Source organism: Corvus brachyrhynchos, unplaced genomic scaffold (assembly GCF_000691975.1).
Source record: "Corvus brachyrhynchos isolate BGI_N302 unplaced genomic scaffold, ASM69197v1 scaffold258, whole genome shotgun sequence".
Classification (NCBI taxonomy): domain Eukaryota; kingdom Metazoa; phylum Chordata; class Aves; order Passeriformes; family Corvidae; genus Corvus; species Corvus brachyrhynchos.
Window position 1 is genome coordinate 391,316 of NW_008240122.1, and position 6,566 is coordinate 397,881.

The window sequence follows — 6,566 nt, forward strand, 5'->3', positions numbered from 1 at the left end:
TGCCCCCCCCCCCCCCCCCCCGCCCCGGGAGGTTGGAATAAGAATTCTGACAGCAGCAGCCGTCCCTGTGAGCCCCAGGTGACCTCTGAGGTTTTTGGAGCATGCCTTATGTCCCTAGCTTGGGTTATGCCTATATGAATAAGCACTTGCCAGGGTGCTTATATTTTCAGTGTTTGGTGGGTTGTTTGTTTTTTTTGTTTTGTTGCTGCTGTCACTGTCTCAGTCATCTCTACAGCATGTTGGATGTCACAGTATATTTTCATTTATCTGTAATAATGCAAGAAGCAGTAGGAGACATGTATTTCATTGTGTGCTGAAGTTTCTTTTGGGCAGTCAACGAAGGGCTAACAAGATGAAAAAAATTGTACTTTTTAATTTCAAACTGACATATTGCTAAAACAATTACATTTAGCAACATCTTCAAAAATAGCCACAGTATTCCAGATCTGTTAATAAGTGGGACCTTCCACACTGTCATTCACTGAATCAAGGACATGTTTTTTCAAAACTTTTAATGTTTTTTCAAAAACTTGACTTCTGTCTCAGATGCCTTTCAACATTTGATACTTTTGCTTTCAACTCCAGCTGCTGGAGGCCAGAGGTTGGGGTGTGCAGTGTATCTGAGAGCAGCCCATGGCACAACATATTTGGAACATCGCTAACAGGTCCTGCAGATTTGCTTCCCAATGAAAATATACTGTGGCATTTATCTCCTGTTCTGCTATGAATCTGCTCTTTTAATTCTTGTTAAATTATTATTCAGAAGTTTCTGTTTTGATAAAGTTCATTGTAGCCAAAGGCTTTCACAGAATTTTTAACAATTTTAGATTGTGGCATTTTCCTCTACATCCAGATGTATTGTTCCTGATCTAATCTAGCTTGGAAGCAAATGGATAGTAGAGGTAGAAATACAGTGCTTACTGTATGCAAGTGCTATTGTAGCAAGGAAACAAAGAGATCTGCTTCTTAAAGAAGGAGATGTTTCCAAAACTTATATTTTCATAACTTTTTTCAGAGGAAGATTGAAGCACTTTACCAAAACTACTCTTCATTATTCATATAGGGTAGCACAGACTTGGGTTCTCACCTTGGGATATAGGTGTATATTCACAATTTATTCACTCCACTGATCTGGTATATTCACTGCTTAACAGTAGCTTAGAGCTCAGAAGTATGGCACACACTCCAAGGGGTTTTCATTTTTAATGGCAATAGGTCTTAACACTGTATGTGTTAAGTCTCATTCTTTTTCCTTGGTACTGAGTCATTTACAAAGGAACACAGCATTTTCTGGGGGAAGATTTTTGTTCATGTTTAGTACAGAAGAGGCAAAGAACGTGAGCAGTATTAAGGATTTCTGCTGGCCTGATGCTCGCACAGTGCAATGCAGAACTGTGTCAGACATCCCCAGGGAGGTGGGAGGTGCCCTGATGAGTGGCACAGTGGTGAGGCCGTGCCTGTGCAAAGCTCCCAGCTCAGGTCCTGCCAGCAGTGTGTTCGTTTGTATCTGTTCCTGCAGTAACTGCCCTTGCTCTCTAAGATAACAATATTCCAAGCCTAGCACCACCATTTCCAAGTCCAGAGGCAGGTGGTTTAGGATTGGCTTTCATTGTCTTACTCCTTGGTTTGGTATGGAGGTGCCCAGAGGGAGGCGAATTCATAGCCAAGGATTGAAATACTCCTGAGAAGCAACTCTCAGGTTCAAATATGTAGGTCACCTTCTTCCCTCCCACAAGAAAAGGCAAGCAGGGAGGTGGATTAGTCTGAAAACAAGAAGCCACTTCCTTAACTTATTTCTGGTTCCATGTTTAGGTTTTTCCAGTGGTACCTGTTGTCTTTTCTAGTTGCTCACTGCAGACCTGCAGTGCTGAGGAAGGCTCTCTCTGACCAAAGCCATGCTGTTTGTGTTTGGTGCTTTAATCACTGTAAGTGGCAGCAGTTACCTGCAAAAACAGGGCTGCCACAGAAACCCATCCATCCACAGTTCCTGTGAGAAACTCTGTCATGATTTTTTTTCTTTCTAGTCTTCTTAGACAGTAACTACCACCAAAGTAAACCCGAGGTGTACTGATACACAAGGATTTGTAATTGATTTCCAAAAGTTCCAGCAAGTTTTTTGAGACTACCTTGGAGTCAGTTTTCTGATCCAGGCAAATTCCTCACCAGCATGATGTTCACAACACTTTCCTTCATAAAATTTTTGAAAGGCTGAAAGTCTTATCAAGTCCTTTGTGAAAGTGTCACTCATTTACCTGCAGTTGAATAAGCATGGACATGATCTTATGAGCCCAGGGGGACAAGGGAGGAAGTGTTTACAACCTCCCAAGTATGTGCCTAGTGTCTCCAGAATTGCAGTGCAGACCTACGATTAAATGTGCAGTTGCAGGTTACCTGTCCCTTTGTTGCTGATACTGATGTTTCTCAGTGATATTTTTGTGTGCCCTCAGGGATATGTTAAAGGTTACTCTGTTGTTGCTGGTTGCCCAGCCTGGAATCCCAGCAGGACCAGCCCTAGAAGCCCCCTAATTGTAATAATAACCCAGGCCTGTGAACAAAGGCAGACAAGTCCCCATTTTCTGGGGATGCTCCTTGTGTAGCCTGATGCTCAGAATGATACCGAACTCCTTCCCACCCTGCTGGTGTGCAGCACCCAGTCCTTTTCTAAGGCTTTTTTTCAGGCTCTTACAATGGCCTATAAAGGCATTTATTATTTGTAAAGCCTTCAAAGATTGTAACACACTGCTGAATTCCACTTAAAATTTTAAGATTATGGCCAAATTTAATTTTGTTACAGTCATGAAATGGCAGAGAAACTCTGCTCCTTAAAATGACACCTTCAGGGTGGTGCTCCAGATGAGCCCTGACAGCAGTCAGTGTCACTCAGACCTGTACAGCTGTAACTGAGGCGAGGCCCATTTTTATGAACTGTCAGGCACTAAAACTGGTCGTAGGAGAGTGCATCATCCCTCAGCAACCTGTATTTGTTGTAAGAGAATTTGAAAAAAAATACCACCTAGGGATGAGCTTTGGTGTTTGGATTCCCTGGACTACTGAGTGGTTAAAAAATGAACAAATCCATGCCCACTCCTTTGAACCCTGGACTAATCTGGACCTGTGCTGTGGTGCCCAGGCTCTGCTGATGCAGCACTTTTCCTTTAAGGAGTGGCTGAAAGCCCCTGTGTTAAAAATCTGTCTTTCTCCCCTGAGCCTTACACTTAGACAGATGCCTATGGCTGGATGGCATGTGGACCCACCATAAATGTTACTTGTTCTTTGATTTTATTTGTCAGCTTTTCCTTTTTCTCTTGTTCCTCTCTACATGTTGGTTACGCCTTTTTGCTTAAATTATTTTCCAGCTTAGAAATGAAGCATCTCTGAAAATAAGACTCTGCCCCTTCACAAGCAAATGCTTGTACATAATAGAAAGAAAAAAACCAAGCAAAACCCAACACCTGAGTTTGTGTTCTGGCATAGTGCTTCTGCCATTTAACAACCTGCTAAATGACCTGCATCATTCTAAAAGAGATGATGTGTTCCATTTTGGTTATATGGTGTAATTAAATTTCAGTCAAGGTAGTTGAGAGAAGGAGCTGTATTATGATTTGGTCAAATGGGAACTTCTGAAAGTCCATGCTTAAATTGTTAGAAAGAATACAAATATGCAGCACATAAAAAAGGATTAAAAAAAGCAAACCCCAGCCCTCACCCCTGCCTTGTTCAGATACATTTACTTCTGTCTGGTTTTACAAGTATACTTTTGAAAACACCATTCTTCCTTTAAATCTCTTCCACAGTTCTGCTCTGAATCCCAGCGAACACCCTGTTTAACAGCTTCGAAGGAGATGTTCTGTTTCTACAGTACTTCCCTTTAATGAACTGAACAAGATACTTACTGTGACTATCTGGTGATATATTTTCAATCACTCTTAACCAATCTGTGAAAAAAAATTACTACATAATTTGTCTTTACTATATAAACAACGTGTATGATTACACTTGTGCAGATGCGTGTACATACACACACATATATATATAATATCTATGTATAGGTAAGTCTATGGATTGCATTTCTGTTAAGTAAAAGCACATTCCTCATTGATTCCAGTCCAAGAAGGGAGCTTAAATCTTCCCAGTAGACATCCACTGAGTGTCCTGTTAGTGTCTTGTTTGTTATCTGTTGAACGTATAAGGCCATGATTTTGGATTTTTCTAGCTGGCCTCAACTTCATACTGTGAGTCTGGTAAATAGTGTGACTGCAAGAAGATCTGGTGAGGGTCATGATAGTCAGGAAAGAGAAATCCATGTGAAAGTGGAAAGATGCTGTATCCTAGTCGGTGGGGATAAGACTCATAAGCTGGTGTTTGTTGCTCACAGTATCTGAAGCCAAGCTGCCCTGGTAGTGTTTCTCATGGCTTTTTCTGCAAGAGAGATGGTGGAATAGATGGCTTTATTTTTTTCTGGTACCAGGGGTTGTCTCAAAGGTGCTGAGCCTATCCTTCTCTTCATGGGCAGCATAACACATGGTTGCTGCACCTCTGCTTTCTTGTCCTGGTGTTAGGTGGTAAAAGCATCTTCTGAATTTTTCATTTCCACATAGTCTCCTGTGTGTGTATTGGCAATAACAAAGTCTGTGTTTTAGCGACACTTATGATACATCAAGACAAACCTTTTAGAGTGAGTCCCATGCAGGGGAAGCTCCAGAAATTTGAGGTGAGGCACAGTAGGATACTGTATCCTCCAATCTGACATCATTTTGACCACATTGTTGTGGGAAGCATTGATTCAATTAAATAAAAATAAAGCTTTTTTTGCAATAAGATATATCCAGCATTTAGCCTTAAGACCCTTTCATAAGTGATACAATTCAAAATGTGATTCCATTCTTCTTCCTTCTTAATGTTCTGTAGTATTTACAGTGTTGCCTAAAGATGAAGCACTTTGATTAGCTTTCTAAATCTAATGGAAATCACTTGCTGGTAATCACATTTCTTTCTCCACTTATTGCCTTCTTATTAGGATAATGAATTATTCCAATTGCCCTCTCCCCTCATAAAACAAAGAGACATAACTATTGTCTAAGTACTTTTGTATATCAGGGAGCCAGCCCATCATATTGCAAAAGTGTTTGTTTCAGAGACTTTTTTTTTACAGATCGACAAAGCTAATGTGAATTACCTGCAACTGTAATTTGTTTCAAGCTGATTGTTGAGTGTTGTGTAAACATATTTGATGTGTAATCCCAGAACATCTCTGTAACTGGATCCAATGCCTAATATTAGCAAAACAGTTCAGGGTTTTCACTAACTGTTCTGAAAGGCTCATGGGTTTTTTTCTTCTTCCCACTAAATCTGTGACCACTAACATAGAAAAAGAATCATTTTAGCTGTAGATGAAAGAAGTTCAATAATCTTGTATCAGGATGAACTGCTATATAAAGAAATACCGAGTTTTCTAATGAATGTGTTATATTATTGTACCTACATACAATCAATATTTGTACATCTGTTGGAGACCTGTCTGCGTTTCAATATTTAGCCACTACTGCATGGACACTTGATTGATATGCAGTTAATGCAGTTGCTTTGGCGCTTTTCAATGTACTTCACTCATTTTTATCCTTTCAGAAATCCACCGAATACTCTGAGTTCTTTTTCTTTGCATTTGTCACTTTGTTCAATGAAGCATGACTAGAAACAGAGAATGAGTAGATACTATTTTTGTGGTCAGCAAAGCAGCTGCCAGTAGATAGACAGTGTGTGTATGTATGTATGTATATGCACTGTCTGGGAATGTTTTAGATACAAATGCAGCCACCTCCATTAATGATATCCCTAGTCAACATTTTTAAACAAGCACAAATAATATTTGTAAAAAAAAAAGTTTAATTTTATTTATTATAGTAATAAACTATTTTATACATTACAGTTGCTTTGGTGTGCTTTTCTCTGTGTTGAATATGTGCTCACAAGATCAACAAGGTAGTTTTAAATTACCCTCTGGAACTTCTGGCTAGCAGTTTTGTTGCTGTTGGTTTGTATCTCAAGTGTTATCAGTGGAGCAGTGGGATATTATTACCCTGATTGTAAATGATTCAGGTTGTTTTTTCAGATTCCTTTCTGCTGTGTATCAGTGCAAAGGGATTCACATTTCCAGGCTTACTATAAACTGAACTCAGGTGCTCTGTAAAGGGAATATCCTGACACCCCAGGCAGTGTCCTGTGCTGTGGACCTCAAGTCTAGTCCAGGTATCTGCTGAGCAAAAAGAGATCACCAGAGGACTGGCTGTGACTTGTCTGAAATGATCATCCCATGTCCTGAGGGCACACGTGTCTGTAGTTGGTCTGTGTTTTAGACTGTGTTCACTGCTGCAGTATCTGAGAGCTTTTACAAAGCTCATGGAAACCAGAGATCAAAGAAGCTTCTGCTGTCCTGTCATCTGCTGCAGAAGAAAGTGACCTCACCATGGACTTACACAAAGACAAACCCCACAGAGGAACCCCCGAGCAGTGTGTCACTTGGCAGTGACACTGCTGCAACAGGCAGCAATGAATATTATTTTGTTGGC

The 6,566-nt window shown here is 40.3% G+C and overlaps 1 protein-coding gene across 1 annotated transcript in view; it reads left to right on the forward strand.

The window, feature by feature from the left end:
• KCNH1 (potassium voltage-gated channel subfamily H member 1) overlaps positions 1 to 5,928 on the forward strand; it is a gene marked incomplete at its 5' end in the record, with an annotated part of 167,430 nt that extends 161,502 nt beyond the window's left edge. Inside the window, one exon of the mRNA XM_008641688.2 lies at positions 3,795 to 5,928. The remainder of the gene's footprint in view (positions 1 to 3,794) is intronic.
• Positions 5,929 to 6,566: the final 638 nt, after the last annotated feature.